The sequence below is a fragment of the Lampetra fluviatilis genome, chromosome 53 (assembly GCF_964198595.1).
Source record: "Lampetra fluviatilis chromosome 53, kcLamFluv1.1, whole genome shotgun sequence".
NCBI classification, from domain to species: Eukaryota; Metazoa; Chordata; class Hyperoartia; order Petromyzontiformes; family Petromyzontidae; genus Lampetra; species Lampetra fluviatilis.
The window spans coordinates 1408621-1420752 of record NC_136327.1 but is presented as its reverse complement, the minus strand read 5'-3'; positions in this window follow the sequence as shown (position 1 = coordinate 1420752).

The following is a 12132-nucleotide window of genomic DNA, read 5'->3' as shown; positions in this document are numbered from 1 at the left end:
GGGAGTGGTGATGGTGTTGATGGGGAGTCGTGATGGTGTTGATGGGGAGTTGTGATGATGTTGATGCGAGTGGTGATGGTGTTGATGGGGAGTCGTGATGGTGTTGATGGAGAGTGGTGATGGTGTTGATGGGGAGTCGTGATGGTGTTGATGGGGAGCTGTGATGATGTTGATGTGAGTGATGATGGTGTTGATGGTGTTGATGGGGAGTGGTGATGATGTTGATGGGAGTGGTGATGGTGTTGATGGGAGTGGTGATGGTGTTGATGGTAGTGGTGGTGGTGTTGATGGGAGTGGTGATGGTGTTGATGGTAGTGGTGGTGGTGTTGATGGGGAGTGGTGATGATGTTGATGAAGAGTGGTGATGGGTGTTGATGGTGTTGATGGGAGTGGTGATGGGTGTTGATGGTGTTGATGGGAGTGGTGATGGTGTTGATGGTGTTGATGGGAGTGGTGATGGTGTTGATGGGAGTGGTGATGGTGTTGATGGGAGTGGTGATGGTGTTGATGGGAGTGGTGATGGTGTTGATGGGAGTGGTGATGGTGTTGATGGGAGTGGTGATGGTGTTGATGGGGAGTGGTGATGATGTTGATGGGAGTTGTGATGATGTTGATGCGAGTGGTGATGGTGTTGATGGTGTTGATGGGGAGTCGTGATGGTGTTGATGTAGAGTGGTGATGTTGATGCGAGTGGTGATGGTGTTGATGGTGTTGATGGGGAGTGGTGATGATGTTGATGGGAGTGGTGATGGTGTTGATGGTGTTGATGGGAGTGGTGATGGTGTTGATGGTAGTGGTGGTGGTGGTGTTGATGGGAGTGGTGATGGTGTTGATGGTAGTGGTGGTGGTGTTGATGGGGAGTGGTGATGATTTTGATGAAGAGTGGTGATGGTGCTGATGGTGAGTGGTGATGGGTGTTGATGGTGTTGATGGGAGTGGTGATGGTGTTGATGGGAGTGGTGATGGTGTTGATGGGAGTGGTGATGGTGTTGATGGGGAGTGGTGATGATGTTGATGGGAGTGGTGATGATGTTGATGGGGAGTGGTGATGGTGTTGATGGTGAGTGGTGATGGTGTTGATGGGGAGTGGTGATGATGTTGATGGTGAGTGGTGATGATGTTGATGGTGAGTGGTGATGGTGTTGATGGGGAGTGGTGATGGTGTTGATGGTGAGTGGTAATGGTGTTGATGGGGAGTGGTGATGGTGTTGATGGCGAGTGGTGATGGTGATGATGGTGAGTGGTGATGGTGTTGATGGTGAGTGGTGATGGTGTTGATGGCGAGTGGTGATGGTGTTGATGGCGAGTGGTGATGGTGTTGATGGGGAGGGGTGATGGTGTTGATGGTGAGTGGTGATGGTGTTGATGGCGAGTGGTGATGGTGTTGATGGGGAGTGGTGATGGTGTTGATGGTGAGTGGTAATGGTGTTGATGGGGAGTGGTGATGGTGTTGATGGCGAGTGGTGATGGTGTTGATGGCGAGTGGTGATGGTGTTGATGGTGAGTGGTGATGGTGTTGATGGCGAGTGGTGATGGTGTTGATGGCGAGTGGTGATGGTGTTGATGGGTAGGGGTGATGGTGTTGATGGTGAGTGGTGATGGTGTTGATGGGAGTGGTGATGATGTTGATGGCGAGTGGTGATGGTGTTGATGGGGAGTGGTGATGGTGTTGATGGGAGTGGTGATGGTGTTGATGGCGAGTCGTGATGATGTTGATGGGGAGTGGTGATGGTGTTGATGGGGAGGGGTGATGATGTTAATGGTGAGTGGTGATGGTGTTGATGGTGAGTGGTGATGGTGTTGATGGCGAGTGGTGATGGTGTTGATGGGGAGGGGTGATGGTGTTGATGGTGAGTGGTGATGGTGTTGATGGGAGTGGTGATGATGTTGATGGCGAGTGGTGATGATGTTGATGGGGAGTGGTGATGGTGTTGATGGCGAGTCGTGATGATGTTGATGGTTAGTCGTGATGGTGTTGATGGGGAGTGGTGAGACTGGTCGTGATGTTGGTATTGTGGCGGAGGGGGGTGATGATGATGCTGATGGTGGTCGTGATGTTCGTGGTGATGGTGTTGATGGGGAGTGGTGATGATGTTAATGGGGAGTGGTGATGGTTTTTACGGGGAGTGGCGATGGTGATTATCTCTGGCCTCTCTCTCGCCCCGCGCCCCATCACTCATCCCCCTCAGCCTTAATGAGCGCGCAGCGGGGAGTGCGGGCAGAGTGGAGGGAGTTGGCTGGGGTGGTTAGCGGGGGGGGGGGCAGTCGAGAGGAGGGGGTGATGAGGGGAGAGGGGAGGGAGCGAGGGAGGGAATGAGTAACGAGATGAGGTGATGATGGTAGAGGTGATGATGGTAGAGGTGATGAGGGGAGGGTGATGAGGGGAGGGTGATGAGGGGAGGGTGATGAGGGGGGGGTTGATGAGGGCGATTAGGGGAGGGTTGATGAGGGGAGGGGCGATGAGGGGAGGGGTGATGAGGGGGAGGGTGGTGATAGGAGGGGTGATGAGGGGAGGGTGGTGATAGGAGGGGTGATGAGGGACGGGGTGATGACGGGTGATGAGGGAGAGGGGTGATGAGGGGAGGGGTGATGAGGGGGGGGGTGATGAGGGAGAGGGGTGATGAGGGGGGGGTGATGAGGGAGAGGGGTGATGACGGAGAGGGGTGATGAGGGGGGGGGTGATGAGGGAGAGGGGTGATGAGGGGAGGGGCGATGAGGGGGGGTGATGAGGGAGAGGGGTGATGAGGGGAGGGGCGATGAGGGGGGGGGGGTGATGAGGGAGAGGGGTGATGAGGGGAGGGGCGATGAGGGGGGGGGGGGGGTGAGGGAGAGGGGTGATGAGGGGAGGGGCGATGAGGGGGGGGGGGGTGATGAGGGAGAGGGGTGATGAGGGGAGGGGTGATGAGGGGAGGGGTGATGAGGGGGGGTGATGAGGAAGAGGGGTGATGAGGGGAGGGGCGATGAGGGGGGGGGGTGATGAGGGAGAGAGGTGATGAGGGGAGGAGTCATGAGGGGGGGGGGGGTGATGAGGGAGAGGGGTGATGAGGGGAGGGGCGATGAGGGGGGGGTGATGAGGGAGAGGGGTGATGAGGGGAGGGGCGATGAGGGGGGGGGGTGATGAGGGAGAGGGGTGATGAGGGGGGGGTGATGAGGGGAGGGGCGATGAGGGGGGGGGGTGATGAGGGAGAGGGGTGATGAGGGGGGGGTGATGAGGGAGAGGGGTGATGAGGGGAGGGGCGATGAGGGGGGGGGGGGGGTGATGAGGGAGAGGGGTGATGAGGGGGGGGTGATGAGGGAGAGGGGTGATGAGGGGAGGGGCGATGAGGGGGGGGGTGATGAGGGAGAGGGGTGATGAGGGGGGGGTGATGAGGGAGAGGGGTGATGAGGGGAGGGGCGATGAGGGGGGGGTGATGAGGGAGAGGGGTGATGAGGGGGGGGGGGGTGATGAGGGGGGGGTGATGAGGGGGGGGTGATGAGGGAGAGGGGTGATGAGGGGGGGGGGTGATGAGGGGGGGGGGGTGATGAGGGAGAGGGGTGATGAGGGGAGGGGTGATGAGGGGGGGGGGGGTGATGAGGGAGGGAAATTGTGAGAAAATGGGCGCGGAGGGGGAATGGATAACGAGGTGAAGTAGTTGAGCAGACGGGGAATTCAGCGTTAATAGACCAGTGGAGATGATGGTGATGGAGATGATGGTGGTGATGATGATGGAGACAGGAATTTGTGTGAACACATAGGGCTGATGTGTCCCATAAGACCCTTGTCGTAGCTAGGGACCCCTCCCAGCCCCAGGACCCCTCCCAGCCCCAGGACCCCTCCCATCCCCAGGACCCCTCCCAGCCCCAGGACTCCTCCCAGCCCCAGGACTCCTCCCAGCCCCAGGACCCCTCCCAGCCCCAGGACTCCTCCCAGCCCCAGGACCCCTCCCAGCCCCAGGACTCCTCCCAGCCCCAGGACCCCTCCCAGCCCCAGGACCCCTCCCAGCCCCAGGACCCCTCCCAGCCCCAGGACTCCTCCCAGCCCCAGGACTCCTCCCAGCCCCAGGACCCCTCCCAGCCCCAGGACTCCTCCCAGCCCCAGGACTCCTCCCAGCCCCAGGACCCCTCCCAGCCCCAGGACTCCTCCCAGCCCCAGGACCCCTCCCAGCCCCAGGACTCCTCCCAGCCCCAGGACCCCTCCCAGCCCCAGGACCCCTCCCAGCCCCAGGACCCCTCCCAGCCCCAGGACTCCTCCCAGCCCCAGGACTCCTCCCAGCCCCAGGACCCCTCCCAGCCCCAGGACCCCTCCCAGCCCCAGGACCCCTCCCAGCCCCAGGACCCCTCCCAGCCCCAGGACCCCTCCCAGCCCCAGGACCCCTCCCAGCCCCAGGACCCCTCCCAGCCCCAGGACCCCTCCCAGCCCCAGGACTCCTCCCAGCCCCAGGACCCCTCCCAGCCCCAGGACCCCTCCCAGCCCCAGGACTCCTCCCAGCCCCAGGACCCCTCCCAGCCCCAGGACTCCTCCCAGCCCCAGGACTCCTCCCAGCCCCAGGACTCCTCCCAGCCCCAGGACCCCTCCCAGCCCCAGGACCCCTCCCAGCCCCAGGACTCCTCCCAGCCCCAGGACCCCTCCCAGCCCCAGGACCCCTCCCAGCCCCAGGACCCCTCCCAGCCCCAGGACCCCTCCCAGCCCCAGGACTCCTCCCAGCCCCAGGACCCCTCCCAGCCCCAGGACTCCTCCCAGCCCCAGGACCCCTCCCAGCCCCAGGACCCCTCCCAGCCCCAGGACTCCTCCCAGCCCCAGGACCCCTCCCAGCCCCAGGACTCCTCCCAGCCCCAGGACTCCTCCCAGCCCCAGGACCCCTCCCAGCCCCAGGACCCCTCCCAGCCCCAGGACTCCTCCCAGCCCCAGGACCCCTCCCGGCCCCAGGACTCCTCCCGGCCCCAGGACTCCTCCCAGCCCCAGGACTCCTCCCAGCCCCAGGACCCCTCCCAGCCCCAGGACCCCTCCCAGCCCCAGGACTCCTCCCAGCCCCAGGACCCCTCCCAGCCCCAGGACTCCTCCCAGCCCCAGGACTCCTCCCAGCCCCAGGACCCCTCCCAGCCCCAGGACCCCTCCCAGCCCCAGGACCCCTCCCAGCCCCAGGACCCCTCCCAGCCCCAGGACCCCTCCCAGCCCACGGGGACTCGAGTCACGAGTCTCTTTCGCCCCCTGGCGCCCAGAGCTCGTCACTGCCTCGGCGGGGTTCAATGGAGGGTCACGGTCAGTGCGAGGAGGCAGGGGGCAGCACGGCGGAGCGCGCACTGGCGAGACTAATTTGTTTGCCGTTATCGTCGTTAGCCACGGCCAATCCACTGCTGGATGAAGGCTTTCGTAAGTCGTCTCCACTCCTTCACGCCCCCAGCCCCGACGATTCATTTCATCCTCGCTCCTGCACGCCAGCTGATTCCGTTGCTCCGTCTGGGCGGCGCACGACCTCTCGAGCGAGTGCCATCCTTTGGCTGCCGCGCCGTTCTTAGTCTCGACCATCCTTGATGTGAGTGGAGTTTGTATGTTCTCTCTCCGTTCTGCAGCGTGTGAGTGTGTGGAGTGAGTGGAGTTTGAATGTTCTCACCCGTTCTACAGAGTGAGTGAGTGTAGTGAGTAACATTCTGTAGAGTGGAGTGAGTGAGTGAGTGGAGTGACATTCTGTAGAGAGTGAGGGAGTGAGTGGAGTGAGTGAGTGAGTGGAGTGAGTGAGTGAGTGGATTGAGTGAGTGGAGTGACATTCTGTAGAGAGTGAGTGGAGTGAGTGAGTGGATTGAGTGAGTGGAGTGACATTCTGTAGAGGGTGAGTGAGTGGAGTGAGTGAGTGGAGTGAGTGAGTGGAGTGAGTGGAGTGAGTGAGTGGAGTGAGTGAGTGAGGTGAGTGAGTGAGGTGAGTGAGTGGAGTGAGTGAGTGGAGTGAGTGAGTGGAGTGAGTGAGTGGAGTGAGTGAGTGGAGTGAGTGAGTGAGTGGAGTGAGTGGAGTGAGTGAGGTGAGTGAGTGAGTGAGTGGAGTGAGTGAGTGAGTGAAGTGAGTGGAGTGAGTGGAGTGAGTGAGGTGAGTGAGTGAGTGAGTGGAGTGAGTGAGTGAGTGGAGTGAGTGAGTGAGTGGAGTGAGTGAGTGGAGTGAGTGAGGTGAGTGAGTGGAGTGAGTGAGTGGAGTGAGTGAGTGGAGTGAGTGAGTGAGTGGAGTGAGTGAGTGGAGTGAGTGAGGTGAGTGAGTGAGTGAAGTGAGGTGAGTGAGTGGAGTGAGTGAGTGGAGTGAGTGAGTGAGGTGAGTGAGTGAGTGGAGTGAGTGAGTGAGTGGAGTGAGTGAGTGGAGTGACATTCTGTAGAGGGTGAGTGAGTGGAGTGAGTGAGTGAGTGGAGTGAGTGAGTGGAGTGAGTGAGTGGAGTGAGTGGAGTGAGTGAGTGGAGTGAGTGAGTGAGGTGAGTGAGTGAGGTGAGTGAGTGGAGTGAGTGAGTGGAGTGAGTGAGTGGAGTGAGTGAGTGGAGTGAGTGGAGTGAGTGAGGTGAGTGAGTGGAGTGAGTGAGTGAGTGAAGTGAGTGGAGTGAGTGGAGTGAGTGGAGTGAGTGAGGTGAGTGAGTGAGTGGAGTGAGTGAGTGAGTGGAGTGAGTGAGGTGAGTGAGTGAGTGGAGTGAGTGAGTGAGTGGAGTGAGTGAGTGGAGTGAGTGAGTGGAGTGAGTGAGTGAGTGGAGTGAGTGGAGTGAGTGAGTGGAGTGAGTGAGTGAGGTGAGTGAGTGAGGTGAGTGAGTGGAGTGAGTGAGTGGAGTGAGTGAGTGGAGTGAGTGAGTGGAGTGAGTGAGTGAGTGGAGTGAGTGGAGTGAGTGGAGTGAGTGAGGTGAGTGAGTGAGTGAGTGGAGTGAGTGAGTGAGTGGAGTGAGTGAGTGGAGTGAGTGAGTGGAGTGAGTGAGGTGAGTGAGTGGAGTGAGTGAGTGGAGTGAGTGAGTGGAGTGAGTGAGTGAGTGGAGTGAGTGAGTGGAGTGAGTGAGGTGAGTGAGTGAGTGAAGTGAGGTGAGTGAGTGGAGTGAGTGAGTGGAGTGAGTGAGTGAGGTGAGTGAGTGAGTGGAGTGAGTGAGTGAGTGGAGTGAGTGAGTGGAGTGACATTCTGTAGAGGGTGAGTGAGTGGAGTGAGTGAGTGAGTGGAGTGAGTGAGTGGAGTGAGTGAGTGGAGTGAGTGGAGTGAGTGAGTGGAGTGAGTGAGTGAGGTGAGTGAGTGAGGTGAGTGAGTGGAGTGAGTGAGTGGAGTGAGTGAGTGGAGTGAGTGAGTGGAGTGAGTGGAGTGAGTGAGGTGAGTGAGTGGAGTGAGTGAGTGAGTGAAGTGAGTGGAGTGAGTGGAGTGAGTGGAGTGAGTGAGGTGAGTGAGTGAGTGGAGTGAGTGAGTGAGTGGAGTGAGTGAGTGAGTGGAGTGAGTGAGTGGAGTGAGTGAGGTGAGTGAGTGAGTGGAGTGAGTGAGTGGAGTGAGTGAGTGGAGTGAGTGGAGTGAGTGAAGTGAGGTGAGTGAGTGGAGTGAGTGGAGTGAGTGAGTGGAGTGAGTGAGTGGAGTGACATCCTGTTGAGTGGAGTTCGTATGTTTGTCTGTCTCGCCCTGGGTTTCTGCCAGCTCCGATTTCCCCCCAGAGCTAAACCCACAGCAGTCACGCAGACAGCGTGACTGCTGCCGGCCGCGGAACATCCGCAGTGCTGACCAATAACAACTACCGGCACATCACTCGGCTGGTATCACGCACAAACTTGGGAGAGGACCCTCTTGTAACTTTACCGAGTCGCCCACGCCGGACGACTGTGAACAAGGGATTCGTGGATCACCGGATCGCTCCTCCTGCAGTCGATATAAAGATTCGGATTCTCTTGAAAGATAAAATGTTGAGGTTCTCCGAGGCAAACAAGCGGAAATGTGTTTGTTTATTGTTTTATCAGGTACGGCCCACAGAGCTATATAGCTCATTTTCAGAAGCGACTTGGCCGCTAATGAGCTCAACAAAGTGGCTTGTCACGTGGACATGTCATAGCGAACTCTAAACGCGGTGATGTTGATTCCAAATGTGGAGCGAAACCCCCGAGGACCACGGGGAGAAGACGCAAACTCCAAATACACAGCAGCAGCAGGCGTCAGAGTCAAACACACGACCTCCTATATACCAGGCGAGGTAGTTAACATCTCCTAGCCACCGTGATGATGAGAGAGAGACACACGCAAACTCCAAATACACAGCAGCAGCAGGCGTCAGGATCAGGATCGAACCCACGCCATCCTATATACCAGGCGAGGTAGTTAACATATCCTAGCCACCGTGATTATGAGAGAGACACGCAAACTCCAAATATACAGCAGGAGTCAGGGTCAGGATCGAAACCACGACCTCCTGCGTACCAGGCGAGGTAGTTAACATCTGGGCACCGCGGTGTACCGAATATAATCTATTCCTCGAGTTTCCTGGCTGGCTGCTGGCTGGGCTCCTCTCCATCCCAACGACAACTCTGTTGTTGTTAGCGGGTGTTGTGGGTGTTGTGGGTGTTGCGTGTGTTGCGTGTGTTGCGGGTGTTGCGGGTGTTGCGGGTGTTGCGGGTGTTGCGGGTGTTGCGGGTGTTGTGGGTGTTGCGTGTGTTGCGTGTGTTGCGGGTGTTGCGGGTGTTGCGGGTGTTGCGGGTGTTGCGGGTGTTGTGGGTGTTGCGTGTGTTGCGTGTGTTGCGGGTGTTGCGGGTGTTGCGGGTGTTGCGGGTGTTGCGGGTGTTGCGGGTGTTGCGGGTGTTGTGGGTGTTGCGTGTGTTGCGTGTGTTGCGGGTGTTGCGGGTGTTGCGGGTGTTGCGGGTGTTGTGGGTGTTGTGGGTGTTGCGTGTGTTGCGTGTGTTGCGGGTGTTGCGGGTGTTGCGGGTGTTGCGGGTGTTGCGGGTGTTGCGGGTGTTGTGGGTGTTAGCGGGTGTTGTGGGTGTTGCGTGTGTTGCGTGTGTTGCGGGTGTTGCGTGTGTTGCGGGTGTTGCGGGTGTTGCGTGTGTTGCGTGTGTTGCGGGTGTTGCGGGTGTTGCGTGTGTTGCGGGTGTTGCGGGTGTTGCGGGTGTTGCGTGTGTTGCGGGTGTTGCGGGTGTTGCGTGTGTTGCGGGTGTTGCGTGTGTTGCGGGTGTTGCGGGTGTTGCGTGTGTTGCGGGTGTTGCGGGTGTTGCGGGTGTTGCGGGTGTTGCGGGTGTTGCGGGTGTTGCGGGTGTTGCGTGTGTTGCGGGTGTTGCGGGTGTTGCGGGTGTTGCGTGTGTTGCGGGTGTTGCGTGTGTTGCGGGTGTTGCGGGTGTTGCGTGTGTTGCGGGTGTTGCGGGTGTTGCGGGTGTTGCGTGTGTTGCGTGTGTTGCGGGTGTTGCGGGTGTTGCGGGTGTTGCGGGTGTTGCGTGTGTTGCGGGTGTTGCGTGTGTTGCGGGTGTTGCGGGTGTTGCGTGTGTTGCGGGTGTTGCGGGTGTTGCGGGTGTTGCGTGTGTTGCGTGTGTTGCGGGTGTTGCGGGTGTTGCGTGTGTTGCGGGTGTTGCGGGTGTTGCGGGTGTTGCGTGTGTTGCGGGTGTTGCGGGTGTTGCGTGTGTTGCGGGTGTTGCGGGTGTTGCGGGTGTTGCGGGTGTTGCGTGTGTTGCGGGTGTTGCGGGTGTTGCGGGTGTTGCGGGTGTTGCGGGTGTTGCGTGTGTTGCGTGTGTTGCGGGTGTTGCGTGTGTTGCGGGTGTTGCGTGTGTTGCGGGTGTTGCGGGTGTTGCGTGTGTTGCGTGTGTTGCGGGTGTTGCGGGTGTTGCGGGTGTTGCGGGTGTTGCGGGTGTTGTGGGTGTTAGCGGGTGTTGTGGGTGTTAGCGGGTGTTGTGGGTGTTGTGGGTGTTGTGGGTGTTGCGGGTGTTGCGTGTGTTGCGGGTGTTGCGTGTGTTGCGGGTGTTGCGGGTGTTGTGGGTGTTGTGGGTGTTGCGGGTGTTAGCGGGTGTTGCGTGTGTTGCGGGTGTTGCGGGTGTTGCGGGTGTTGTGGGTGTTGCGTGTGTTGCGGGTGTTGCGGGTGTTGTGGGTGTTGTGGGTGTTGTGGGTGTTGTGGGTGTTAGCGGGTATTGCGGGTGTTGCGGGTGTTAGCGGGTGTTGTGGGTGTTGTGGGTGTTGTGGGTGTTGCGTGTGTTGCGGGTGTTGCGTGTGTTGCGGGTGTTGCGGGTGTTGCGGGTGTTGTGGGTGTTGCGTGTGTTGCGGGTGTTGCGGGTGTTGTGGGTGTTGTGGGTGTTGTGGGTGTTGTGGGTGTTAGCGGGTATTGCGGGTGTTGCGGGTGTTAGCGGGTGTTGTGGGTGTTGCGGGTGTTGCGTGTGTTGCGGGTGTTGTGGGTGTTGCGTGTGTTGCGGGTGTTGCGGGTGTTGCGGGTGTTGTGGGTGTTGTGGGTGTTGTGGGTGTTGTGGGTGTTGTGGGTGTTAGCGGGTATTGCGGGTGTTGCGGGTGTTAGCGGGTGTTGTGGGTGTTGTGGGTGTTGTGGGTGTTGTGGGTGTTGTGGGTGTTGCGGGTGTTGCGGGTGTTAGCGGGTGTTGTGGGTGTTGTGGGTGTTGTGGGTGTTGTGGGTGTTGTGGGTGTTGCGGGTGTTAGCGGGTGTTGTGGGTGTTGTGGGTGTTAGCGGGTATTGCGGGTGTTGCGGGTGTTAGCGGGTGTTGTGGGTGTTGTGGGTGTTGTGGGTGTTGCGGGTGTTGTGTGTGTTGTGGGTGTTGTGTGTGTTGTGTGTGTTGTGGGTGTTGTGGGTGTTGTGGGTGTTGTGGGTGTTGTGTGTGTTGTGGGTGTTGTGGGTGTTGTGGGTGTTGTGGGTGTTGTGGGTGTTGCGGGTGTTGTGTGTGTTGTGGGTGTTGTGTGTGTTGTGGGTGTTGTGGGTGTTGTGGGTGTTGTGTGTGTTGTGGGTGTTGTGGGTGTTGTGGGTGTTGTGGGTGTTGCGGGTGTTGCGGGTGTTGTGTGTGTTGTGGGTGTTGTGTGTGTTGTGTGTGTTGTGGGTGTTGTGGGTGTTGTGGGTGTTGTGGGTGTTGTGGGTTGGTTGTGACGAGAGTCTTGGACATGACATCTGCCCCTCTGACTCCGCAGCAGAGCAACAGCGAGCGGGGTGATCTCATCGCGTGGTGAACGGTGACGCGCTCCGGGGATTAGCCAGCACGCGAGTCACTTGGCCGTGATTAGGGGCAGGCTATTAATTAATGACTGTGCTTAGTGCTCGGGTTAGGGTTGCTAATTGGGGCGAGGCTGTGCTAGTCAGGGCTATAGTTAGAGATTGGGCGAGGACTGGTACCAGGAGTACTATCAGTAACACGGTAGTAGTAGCACCATCAGCAACTACAGCACCATCAGCAACTACAGCACCATCAGCAACAGCAGTACCATCATCAACAGCAGTAGCAGCAGCAGTAGCAGCAGCAGCAAAAGCATCAGTAGCACCATCAGCAACTACAGTACCATCAGCAACGGTAGTAGCAGCAGCAGCAGTAGAAGCAGTAACAGCATCAGTAGTAGCACCATCAGCAACTACAGCACCATCAGCAACTACAGCACCATCAGCAACAGCAGTAGCATCAGCAGCAGTAGAAGCAGTAACAGCATCAGTATTAGCAGTATCACCAGCAGACATGTTGTGTGAGTTCTACTGAGTCACAGACGTACTCTTTGGAGGCAACACGTTTATTAATACCAACACAAAGGGGTGACTGCACACATTGAGTGGTGCCCGCAATGTCACTACACTGCACGCCGTGCCTCTCTAGGGCCGGCAGTGCACAGTGACATCCACGATGTCACTACAGATATACAAGCAACAGTAGCAGTATGAGTAGTAGTAGCAGCAGCAGTGGTATTTAGTTGTAGCAGTATCTGTAGCAGCAGCAGTAATAGCGGCAGCAGCAGCAGTAGAAGCCACAGCAGTAGCACCAACAGTAGCAGCAGTAGCAGCATCAGAGGCAGGAGCACCAGCATCACGAGCAGCGCCAACAGTTGCAAGCGCAGCAGTAACAGGCGACATCGGCAATAGCGGCAGCAGCAGAGGCTATGGCAGCTCCCTCTGCCCCCACACACACGCGGGGTCGCCATGTCGCGCCGAGCTGTTGCCGAGTGAGGGGGGACAGCGGCGGTCACCCACAATCAACCACTCAACCACACTCGACCACTCAG